Source organism: Pseudophryne corroboree, chromosome 4 (genome assembly GCF_028390025.1).
Source record: "Pseudophryne corroboree isolate aPseCor3 chromosome 4, aPseCor3.hap2, whole genome shotgun sequence".
In the NCBI taxonomy this organism is placed as follows: Eukaryota; Metazoa; Chordata; class Amphibia; order Anura; family Myobatrachidae; genus Pseudophryne; species Pseudophryne corroboree.
The window spans coordinates 937,988,751-938,001,514 of NC_086447.1; the positions used below are offsets into that span (position 1 = coordinate 937,988,751).

Genomic DNA, 12,764 nt, shown 5'->3' on the forward strand with positions numbered 1-12,764 from the left:
AAGTGCTGCAGTAAGCAGTGATATGTATCACAGTATAATGATGAGGCGAGCTATATATGAGAGAGCTAAGGGAAGCGCTGCAGTAAGCAGTGATATGTATCACAGTATAATGAAGGGAGCTATATATGAGAGAGGTAAGGGAAGCGCTGCAGTAAGCAGTGATATGTATCACAGTATAATGACGAGGGGAGCTATATATGAGAGAGGTAAGGGAAGCGCTGCAGTAAGCAGTGATATGTATCACAGTATAATGACGAGGGGAGCTATATATGAGAGAGGTAAGGGAAGCGCTGCAGTAAGCAGTGATATGTATCACAGTATAATGACGAGGGGAGCTATATATGAGAGAGGTAAGGGAAGCGCTGCAGTAAGCAGTGATATGTATCACAGTATAATGACGAGGGGAGCTATATATGAGAGAGGTAAGGGAAGCGCTGCAGTAAGCAGTGATATGTATCACAGTATAATGACGAGGGGAGCTATATATGAGAGAGGTAAGGGAAGCGCTGCAGTAAGCAGTGATATGTATCACAGTATAATGACGAGGGGAGCTATATATGAGAGAGGTAAGGGAAGCGCTGCAGTAAGCAGTGATATGTATCACAGTGTAATGACGAGGGGAGCTATACATGAGAGAGGTAAGGGAAGCGCTGCAGTAAGCAGTGATATGTATCACAGTATAATGATGAGGGGAGCTATACATGAGAGAGGTAAGGTAAGCGCTGCAGTAAGCAGTGATATGTATCACAGTATAATGATGAGGGGAGCTATATATGAGAGGGGTAAGGGAAGCACTGCAGTAAGCAGTGATATGTATCACAGTATAATGATGAGGGGAGCTATATATGAGAGGGGTAAGGGAAGCACTGCAGTAAGCAGTGATATGTATCACAGTATAATGATGAGGGGAGCTATAGATGAGAGAGGTAAGGTAAGCGCTGCAGTAAGCAGTGATATGTATCACAGTATAATGACGAGGGGAGCTATATATGAGAGGGGTAAGGGAAGCGCTGCAGTAAGCAGTGATATGTATCACAGTATAATGATGAGGGGAGCTATATATGAGAGAGGTAAGGGAAGCGCTGCAGTAAGCAGTGATATGTATCACAGTGTAATGATGAGGGGAGCTATATATGAGAGAGGTAAGGGAAGCGCTGCAGTAAGCAGTGATATGTATCACAGTATAATGATGAGGGGAGCTATATATGAGAGAGGTTAGGGAAGCACTGCAGTAAGCAGTGATATGTATCACAGTATAATGACGAGGGGAGCTATATATGAGAGAGGTAAGGGAAGCACTGCAGTAAGCAGTGATATGTATCACAGTATAATGACAAGGGGAGCTATATATGAGAGAGGTAAGGGAAGCTCTGCAGTAAGCAGTGATATGTATCACAGTATAATGACGAGGGGAGCTATATATGAGAGAGGTAAGGGAAGCACTGCAGTAAGCAGTGATATGTATCACAGTATAATGACAAGGGGAGCTATATATGAGAGAGGTAAGGGAAGCGCTGCAGTGAGCAGTGATATGTATCACAGTGTAATGACGAGGGGAGCTATATATGAGAGAGGTAAGGGAAGCGCTGCAGTAAGCAGTGATATGTATCACAGTGATTTGTATCACAGTATAATGACGAGGGGAGCTATATATGAGAGAGGTAAGGGAAGCGCTGCAGTAAGCAGTGATATGTATCACAGTATAATGACGAGGGGAGCTATATATGAGAGAGGTAAGGGAAGCGCTGCAGTAAGCAGTGATATGTATCACAGTATAATGACGAGGGGAGCTATATATGAGAGAGGTAAGGGAAGCGCTGCAGTAAGCAGTGATATGTATCACAGTATAATGACGAGGGGAGCTATATATGAGAGAGGTAAGGGAAGCGCTGCAGAAAGCAGTGATATGTATCACAGTATAATGACGAGGGGAGCTATATATGAGAGAGGTAAGGGAAGCGCTGCAGTGAGCAGTGATATGTATCACAGTGTAATGACGAGGGGAGCTATATATGAGAGAGGTAAGGGAAGCGCTGCAGTAAGCAGTAATATGTATCACAGTGATATGTATCACAGTATAATGACGAGGGGAGCTATATATGAGAGAGGTAAGGGAAGCGCTGCAGTAAGCAGTGATATGTATCACAGTATAATGATGAGGGGAGCTATATATGAGAGAGGTAAGGGAAGCACTGCAGTAAGCAGTGATATGTATCACAGTATAATGATGAGGGGAGCTATATATGAGAGAGGTAAGGGAAGCGCTGCAGTAAGCAGTGATATGTATCACAGTATAATGATGAGGGGAGCTATATATGAGAGAGGTTAGGGAAGCACTGCAGTAAGCAGTGATATGTATCACAGTATAATGACGAGGGGAGCTATATATGAGAGAGGTAAGGGAAGCTCTGCAGTAAGCAGTGATATGTATCACAGTATAATGACGAGGGGAGCTATATATGAGAGAGGTAAGGGAAGCACTGCAGTAAGCAGTGATATGTATCACAGTATAATGACAAGGGGAGCTATATATGAGAGAGGTAAGGGAAGCGCTGCAGTGAGCAGTGATATGTATCACAGTGTAATGACGAGGGGAGCTATATATGAGAGAGGTAAGGGAAGCGCTGCAGTAAGCAGTGATATGTATCACAGTGATTTGTATCACAGTATAATGACGAGGGGAGCTATATATGAGAGAGGTAAGGGAAGCGCTGCAGTAAGCAGTGATATGTATCACAGTATAATGACGAGGGGAGCTATATATGAGAGAGGTAAGGGAAGCGCTGCAGTAAGCAGTGATATGTATCACAGTATAATGACGAGGGGAGCTATATATGAGAGAGGTAAGGGAAGCGCTGCAGTAAGCAGTGATATGTATCACAGTATAATGACGAGGGGAGCTATATATGAGAGAGGTAAGGGAAGCGCTGCAGTAAGCAGTGATATGTATCACAGTGTAATGACGAGGGGAGCTATATATGAGAGAGGTAAGGGAAGCGCTGCAGTAAGCAGTGATATGTATCACAGTATAATGATGAGGGGAGCTTTATATGAGAGAGGTAAGGGAAGCACTGCAGTAAGCAGTTATATGTATCACAGTGTAATGATGAGGGGAGCTATATATAAGAGAGGTAAGGGAAGCGCTGCAGTAAGCAGTGATATGTATCACAGTATAATGACGAGGGGAGCTATATATGAGAGGAGTAAGGGAAGTGCCGCAGTAAGCAGTGATATGTATCACAGTATAATGATGAGGGGAGCTATATATGAGAGAGGTAAGGGAAGCGCTGCAGTAAGCAGTGATATGTATCACAGTATAATGACGAGGGGAGCTATATATAAGAGAGGTAAGGGAAGTGCTGCAGTAAGCAGTGATATGTATCACAGTATAATGATGAGGGGAGCTATATATGAGAGGTAAGGGAAGCGCTGCAGTAAGCAGTGATATGTATCACAGTATAATGATGAGGGGAGCTATATATGAGAGCGGTAAGTGAAGCGCTGCAGTAAGCAGTGATATGTATCACAGTATAATGATGAGGGGAGCTATATATGAGAGGTAAGGGAAGCGCTGCAGTAAGCAGTGATATGTATCACAGTATAATGATGAGGGGAGCTATATATGAGAGCGGTAAGTGAAGCGCTGCAGTAAGCAGTGATATGTATCACAGTATAATGATGAGGGGAGCTATATATGAGAGGTAAGGGAAGCGCTGCAGTAAGCAGTGATATGTATCACAGTATAATGATGAGGGGAGCTATATATGAGAGAGGTTAGGGAAGCTCTGCAGTAAGCAGTGATATGTATCACAGTATAATGACGAGGGGATCTATATATGAGAGAGGTAAGGGAAGCGCTGCAGTAAGCAGTGATATGTATCACAGTATAATGATGAGGGGAGCTATATATGAGAGCGGTAAGTGAAGCGCTGCAGTAAGCAGTGATATGTATCACAGTATAATGATGAGGGGAGCTATATATGAGAGGAGTAAGGGAAGCGCTGCAGTAAGCAGTGATATGTATCACAGTATAATGATGAGGGGAGCTATATATGAGAGAGGTAAGGGAAGCGCTGCAGTAAGCAGTGATATGTATCACAGTATAATGATGAGGGGAGCTATATATGAGAGAGGTAAGGGAAGCGCTGCAGTAAGCAGTGATATGTATCACAGTATAATGATGAGGGGAGCTATATATGGGAGAGGTAAGGGAAGTGCTGCAGTAAGCAGTGATATGTATCACAGTATAATGACGAGGGGATCTATATATGGGAGAGGTAAGGGAAGTGCTGCAGTAAGCAGTGATATGTATCACAGTATAATGATGAGGGGAGCTATATATGAGAGAGGTAAGGGAAGCGCTGCAGTAAGCAGTGATATGTATCACAGTATAATGACGAGGGGAGCTATATATGAGAGTGGTAAGGGAAGCGCTGCAGTAAGCAGTGATATGTATCACAGTATAATAATGAGGGGAGCTATATATGGGAGAGGTAAGGGAAGTGCTGCAGTAAGCAGTGATATGTATCACAGTATAATGATGAGGGGAGCTATATATGAGAGGTAAGGGAAGCGCTGCAGTAAGCAGTGATATGTATCACAGTATAATGATGAGGGGAGCTATATATGAGAGAGGTACGGGAAGCACTGCAGTAAGCAGTGATATGTATCACAGTATAATGATGAGGGGAGCTATATATGAGAGAGGTAAGGGAAGCGCTGCAGTAAGCAGTGATATGTATCACAGTATAATGACGAGGGGAGCTATATATGAGAGAGGTAAGGGAAGCGCTGCAGTAAGCAGTGATATGTATCACAGTATAATGATGAGGGGAGCTATATATGAGAGAGGTAAGGGAAGCGCTGCAGTAAGCAGTGATATGTATCACAGTATAATGACGAGGGGAGCTATATATGAGAGAGGTAAGGGAAGCGCTGCAGTAAGCAGTGATATGTATCACAGTATAATGACGAGGGAAGCTATATATGAGAGAGGTAAGGGAAGCGCTGCAGAAAGCAGTGATATGTATCACAGTATAATGACGAGGGGAGCTATATATGAGAGAGGTAAGGGAAGCGCTGCAGTAAGCAGTGATATGTATCACAGTATAATGATGAGGGGAGCTATATATGAGAGAGGTAAGGGAAGCGCTGCAGTAAGCAGTGATATATATCACAGTATAATGACGAGGGGAGCTATATATGAGAGAGGTAAGGGAAGCTCTGCAGTAAGCAGTGATATGTATCACAGTATAATGATGAGGGGAGCTATATATGAGAGAGGTAAGGGAAGCGCTGCAGTAAGCAGTGATATATATCACAGTATAATGACGAGGGGAGCTATATATGAGAGAGGTAAGGGAAGCGCTGCAGTAAGCAGTGATATGTATCACAGTATAATGACGAGGGGAGCTATATATGAGAGAGGTAAGGGAAGCGCTGCAGTGAGCAGTGATATGTATCACAGTGTAATGACGAGGGGAGCTATATATGAGAGAGGTAAGGGAAGCGCTGCAGTAAGCAGTGATATGTATCACAGTATAATGACGAGGGGAGCTATATATGAGAGAGGTAAGGGAAGCGCTGCAGTAAGCAGTGATATGTATCACAGTATAATGACGAGGGGAGCTATATATGAGAGAGGTAAGGGAAGCGCTGCAGTAAGCAGTGATATGTATCACAGTATAATGATGAGGGGAGCTATATATGAGAGAGGTAAGGTAAGCGCTGCAGTAAGCAGTGATATGTATCACAGTATAATGATGAGGGGAGCTATATATGAGAGAGGTAAGGTAAGCGCTGCAGTAAGCAGTGATATGTATCACAGTATAATGATGAGGGGAGCTATATATGAGAGAGGTAAGGTAAGCGCTGCAGTAAGCAGTGATATGTATCACAGTATAATGATGAGGGGAGCTATATATGAGAGAGGTAAGGTAAGCGCTGCAGTAAGCAGTGATATGTATCACAGTATAATGATGAGGGGAGCTATATATGAGAGAGGTAAGGTAAGCGCTGCAGTAAGCTATATAAAAGTGTCCCCCGGCTGTGGCATTATGTATCTGGCTAGTGGAGCCCGGTGCTGGTTTCAGAAATACGGGGGACCCCTACGCTTTTTGTCCCCTGTATTTTTGGAACCAGGACCAGGCGCAGAGCCTGGTGCTGGTTGTTTAAATATGGGGGAACCCCTATCATTTTTCCCCCCATATTTTTTCAACCAGGACCGGCTCAAAGAGCCAGAGGCTGGTTTGGCTTAGGAGGGGGGACCCCACGCAATTTTTTTTAATGATTTTAAGTTTTTAACACTGATTACAATTTTTAAAAAGGTGCACAATGAAGCCCAGCACGGATCTCTCAGATCCGGCCGAGATTCATTGTATAAAAGTCGGCAGTGTTTTACAAGTCACTCACGTAAAACACTGCCTAAAAAAACGAATGACATCGACATCGGTAAATCTGAAAATGCAGAATACGACAGCTTAGTAAATTAGTCGTAATAAATTCAAAAAGTTGCAACTTTACACTTTCGATGTCATTCGTGATTGAACTTTGACCTCAAACGGGAAATTACGAATTTTAGTAAATATACCCCATAGTCTCCCTGCACCACATCAGAAAGTAACAACAGTTTGAATGGTTTCAGAACAAAGGGATTCACCTTTACAGGATAAAGGGAGACAGACTAAGGTTATAAGGTGGTGTTTGGTATCCAGCTGAAGGGTATTTTAAGGGTAACATTCCGGTGTTGGCTTGAGAAAGATTGCATGTTCCTGCGGATAGTTATGTGCAGGAGCAGAATATAGATATAAACTGTATTTACTCTACATTATGTATGCGGCGGGAATCCAGAGGAGACCACCCACAAGAGCAGTTGGAACAGACATCGCCCACCTATTCAAACCGACCTATGACCTCTCCTGTACTGTAAAGATGCATCCCTGTGTCCAATGGACAAAGGGATTACAGTATCTATTGTATTGCTTTTGGAAGAATTGTATAAAGAGAGCCTGCAGCAGGCCTGGTCAGACACAAGACTCACAAAGTTATCTATCAGATGACCGAGGACCGGCCGGGTTGCGCAAGCGAATCTACTCACGTATGTACCATTGACTGTAGCCTATACTCTGTTATATTGTATTGTATTATTTGTATTGTAACCCCCTTTCAGCAATAATACGCTGTGGTTTCCGAACCCAGCGGTAAAATCACAATTGGTGTTGTGTCTTTATTGCCCTGCTAAGGTTTAAAGCGTATTTTTAGTGCATTGCATAACTGTTAAGGGTTTGTGGTGTATCTCTGGGTGTATACGCGCTGTGAGTACTTTGTACCGTCAGCGCGGCGTTTGTACGCGAAGTCCGTACGCAGTACGGGCTTTTGTACGCTAAAAGCGTACAAAGTGCGCAGAGTGTGTGTTAAGTACAGCGGCCGCAGCGGCTCCATGGTAAAGTGTATTTAAGGTGTGTTTAAGGTATAGCTTTCTTTCCTAAGGATATTTCAACATTATCAAGTGCTATCACTGCTGCTGTGTGACACCCCCTGCTGCATTACCATATTAGCGCTATCACGGCTGCTGCGTGACGCCGCCGGCTGCATTACCATATTAGTGCTATCACTGATGCTGTGTGACGCCCCCTGCTGCATTACCATATTAGTGCTATCACTGCTGTGTGACACCTCCTGCTGTATTACCATATTAGTGCTATCACTGCTGCTGTGTGACACCTCCTGCTGCATTACCATATTAGTGCTATCACTGCTGCTGTGTGACACCTCCTGCTGCATTACCATATTAGTGCTATCACTGCTGCTGTGTGACGCCTCCTGCTTCATTACCATATTAGTGCTATCGCTGCTGCTGTGTGACACCTCCTGCTGCATTACCATATTAGTACTATCACTGCTGCTGTGTGACGCCTCCTGCTGCATTACCATATTAGTGCTATCACTGCTGCTGTGTGACGTCTCCTGCTGCATTACCATATTAGTGCTATCACTGCTGCTGTGTGACGTCTCCTGCTGCATTACCATATTAGTGCTATCACTGCTGCTGTGTGACGCCTCCTGCTTCATTACCATATTAGTACTATCACTGCTGCTATGTGACGCCTCCTGCTGTATTACCATATTAGTGCTATCACTGCTGCTGTGTGACGCCTCCTGCTTCATTACCATATTAGTACTATCACTGCTGCTGTGTGACGCCTCCTGCTGCATTACCATATTAGTGCTATCACTGCTGCTGTGTAACGTCTCCTGCTGCATTACCATATTAGTGCTATCACTGCTGCTGTGTAACGTCTCCTGCTGCATTACCATATTAGTGCTATCACTGCTGCTGTGTGATTCCCCCTGCTGCATTACCATATTAGTGCTATCACTGCTGCTGTGTGACGTCTCCTGCTGCATTACCATATTAGTGCTATCACTGCTGCTGTGTGACGCCTCCTGCTGCATTACCATATTAGTGCTATCACTGCTGCTGTGTGACACCTCCTGCTGCATTACCATATTAGTGCTATCGCTGCTGCTGTGTGACACCTCCTGCTGTATTACCATATTAGTGCTATCACTGCTGCTGTGTGACACCTCCTGCTGCATTATCATATTAGTGCTATCACTGCTGCTGTGTGACACCTCCTGCTGCATTACCATATTAGTGCTATCACTGCTGCTATGTGACGCCTCCTGCTGTATTACCATATTAGTGCTATCACTGCTGCTGTGTGACACCTCCTGCTGCATTACCATATTAGTGCTATCACTGCTGCTGTGTGATACCCCCTGCTGCATTACCATATTAGAGCTATCACTGCTGCTGTGTGACGCCTCCTACTGCATTACCATATTAGTGCTATCGCTGCTGCTGCATGACGCCATCTGCTGCATTACCATATTAGTGCTATCACTGCTGCTGTGTGACGCCTCCTGCTGTATTACCATATTAGTGCTATCACTGCTGCTGTGTGACACCTCCTGCTGCATTACCATATTAGTGCTATCACTGCTGCTGTGTGACGCCTCCTGCTGCATTACCATATTAGTGCTATCACTGCTGCTGTGTGATACCCCCTGCTGCATTACCATATTAGAGCTATCACTGCTGCTGTGTGACGCCTCCTACTGCATTACCATATTAGTGCTATCGCTGCTGCTGCATGGCGCCCCCTGCTGCATTACCATATTAGTGCTATCACTGCTGCTGTGTGACGCCTCCTGCTGCATTACCATATTAGTGCTATCACTGCTGCTGTGTGACGCCCCCTGCTGCATTACCATATTAGTGCTATCACTGCTGCTGTGTGACACCTACTGCTGCATTACCATATTAGTGCTATCACTGCTGCTGCGTGACACCTCCTGCTGCATTACCATATTAGTGCTATCACTGCTGCTGTGTGACGCCTCCTGCTGCATTACCATATTAGTGCTATCACTGCTGCTGTGTGACGTCTCCTGCTGCATTACCATATTAGTGCTATCACTGCTGCTGTGTGACACCTCCTGCTGTATTACCATATTAGTGCTATCGCTGCTGCTGTGTGACACCTCCTGCTGCATTACCATATTAGTGCTATCGCTGCTGCTGTGTGACACCTCCTGCTGCATTACCATATTAGTGCTATCGCTGCTGCTGTGTGACACCTCCTGCTGCATTACCATATTAGTGCTATCACTGCTGCTGTGTGACACCTCCTGCTGTATTACCATATTAGTGCTATCGCTGCTGCTGTGTGACACCTCCTGCTGCATTACCATATTAGTGCTATCGCTGCTGCTGTGTGACACCTCCTGCTGCATTACCATATTAGTGCTATCGCTGCTGCTGTGTGACACCTCCTGCTGCATTACCATATTAGTGCTATCGCTGCTGCTGTGTGACACCCCCTGCTGCATTACCATATTAGTGCTATCACTGCTGCTGTGTGACGCCTCCTGCTGCATTACCATATTAGTGCTATCGCTGCTGCTGTGTGACGCCTCCTGCTGCATTACCATATTAGTGCTATCACTGCTGCTGCGTGACGCCCCCTTGCTGCATTACCATATTAGTGTTATCACTGCTGCTGTGTGACGCCTCCTGCTGTATTACCATATTAGTGCTATCACTGCTGCTGTGTGACACCTCCTGCTGCATTACCATATTAGTGCTATCACTGCTGCTGTGTGACGCCCCCTGCTGCATTACCATATTAGTGATATCACTGCTGCTGTGTGACGCCCCCTGCTGCATTACCATATTAGTGCTATCACTGCTGCTGTGTGACACCTCCTGCTGCATTACCATATTACTGCTATCACTGCTGCTGTGTGACCCCTCCTGCTGCATTACCATATTAGTGCTATCACTGCTGCTGTGTGACACCCCCTGCTGCATTACCATATTAGTGCTATCGCTGCTGCTGTGTGACACCTCCTGCTGCATTACCATATTAGTGCTATCGCTGCTGCTGTGTGACACCTCCTGCTGCATTACCATATTAGTGCTATCGCTGCTGCTGTGTGACACCTCCTGCTGCATTACCATATTAGTGCTATCACTGCTGCTGTGTGACACCTCCTGCTGCATTACCATATTAGTGCTATCACTGCTGCTGTGTGACACCTCCTGCTGTATTACCATATTAGTGTTATCACTGATGCTGTGTGACGCCCCCTGCTGCATTACCATATTAGTGCTATCGCTGCTGCTGTGTGACGCCTCCTGCTGCATTACCATATTAGTGCTATCACTGCTGCTGTGTGACGCCTCCTGCTGCATTACCATATTAGTGCTATCGCTGCTGCTGTGTGACACCTCCTGCTGCATTACCATATTAGTGCTATCGCTGCTGCTGTGTGACACCTCCTGCTGTATTACCATATTAGTGCTATCACTGCTGCTGTGTGACACCTCCTGCTGCATTACCATATTAGTGCTATCACTGCTGCTGTGTGACACCTCCTGCTGCATTACCATATTAGTGCTATCACTGCTGCTGTGTGACACCTCCTGCTGTATTACCATATTAGTGCTATCACTGCTGCTGTGTGACACCTCCTGCTGCATTACCATATTAGTGCTATCACTGCTGCTGTGTGACACCTCCTGCTGTATTACCATATTAGTGCTATCACTGCTGCTGTGTGACGCCTCCTGCTGCATTACCATATTAGTGCTATCGCTGCTGCTGTGTGACACCTCCTGCTGCATTACCATATTAGTGCTATCGCTGCTGCTGTGTGACACCTCCTGCCGCATTACCATATTAGTGCTATCGCTGCTGCTGTGTGACACCCCCTGCTGTATTACCATATTAGTGTTATCACTGATGCTGTGTGACACCCCCTGCTGCATTACCATATTAGTGCTATCGCTGCTGCTGTGTGACGCCTCCTGCTGCATTACCATATTAGTGCTATCACTGCTGCTGTGTGACGCCTCCTGCTGCATTACCATATTAGTGCTATCACTGCTGCTGTGTGACACCTCCTGCTGCATTTCCATATTAGTGCTATCACTGCTGCTGTGTGACGCCCCCTGCTGCATTACCATATTAGTGCTATCACTGCTGCTGTGTGACACCTCCTGCTGCATTACCATATTAGTGCTATCACTGCAGCTGTGTGACGCCTCCTGCTGCATTACCATATTAGTGCTATCACTGCTGCTGTGTGACACCTCCTTCTGCATTACCATATTAGTGCTATCACTGCTGCTGTGTGACACCTCCTGCTGCATTACCATATTAGTGCTATCACTGCTGCTGTGTGACACCTCCTGCTGCATTACCATATTAGTGCTATCACTGCTGCTGTGTGACACCTCCTGCTGTATTACCATATTAGTACTATCACTGCTGCTGTGTGACGCCTCCTGCTGTATTACCATATTAGTGCTATCACTGCTGCTGTGTGACACCTACTGCTGCATTACCATATTAGTGCTATCCCTGCTGCTGTGTGACGCCCCCTGCTGCATTACCATATTAGTGCTATCACTGCTGCTGTGTGACACCTACTGCTGCATTACCATATTAGTGCTATCGCTGCTGCTGTGTGACGCCTCCTGCTGCATTACCATATTAGTGCTATCACTGCTGCTGTGTGACGCCCCCTGCTGCATTACCATATTAGTGCTATCGCTGCTGCTGTGTGACGCCCCCTGCTGCATTACCATATTAGTGCTATCACTGCTGCTGCGTGACACCTCCTGCTGCATTACCATATTAGTGCTATCGCTGCTGCTGTGTGACACCTCCTGCTGCATTACCATATTAGTGTTATCACTGATGCTGTGTGACGCCCCCTGCTGCATTACCATATTAGTGCTATCACTGCTGCTGTGTGACACCTCCTGCTGCATTACCATATTAGTGCTATCACTGCTGCTGTGTGACACCTCCTGCTGTATTACCATATTAGTGCTATCACTGCTGCTGTGTGACACCTCCTGCTGTATTACCATATTAGTGCTATCACTGCTGCTGTGTGACACCTCCTGCTGCATTACCATATTAGTGCTATCACTGCTGCTGTGTGACGTCTCCTGCTGCATTACCATATTAGTGCTATCACTGCTGCTGTGTGACGTCTCCTGCTGTATTACCATATTAGTGCTATCACTGCTGCTGTGTGACACCTCCTGCTGCATTACCATATTAGTGCTATCACTGCTGCTGTGTGACGCCTCCTGCTGCATTACCATATTAGTGCTATCACTGCTGCTGTGTGACGCCTCCTGCTGCATTACCATATTAGTGCTATCACTGCTGCTGTGTGACACC

General features: G+C 45.7%; 1 protein-coding gene across 2 annotated transcripts in view; it reads left to right on the forward strand.

The window, feature by feature from the left end:
• Positions 1-12,764, forward strand: part of SPATA17 (spermatogenesis associated 17) — a 394,114-nt gene that overhangs the window by 316,402 nt on the left and 64,948 nt on the right. The gene's annotated exons all lie outside the window — the stretch shown is intronic.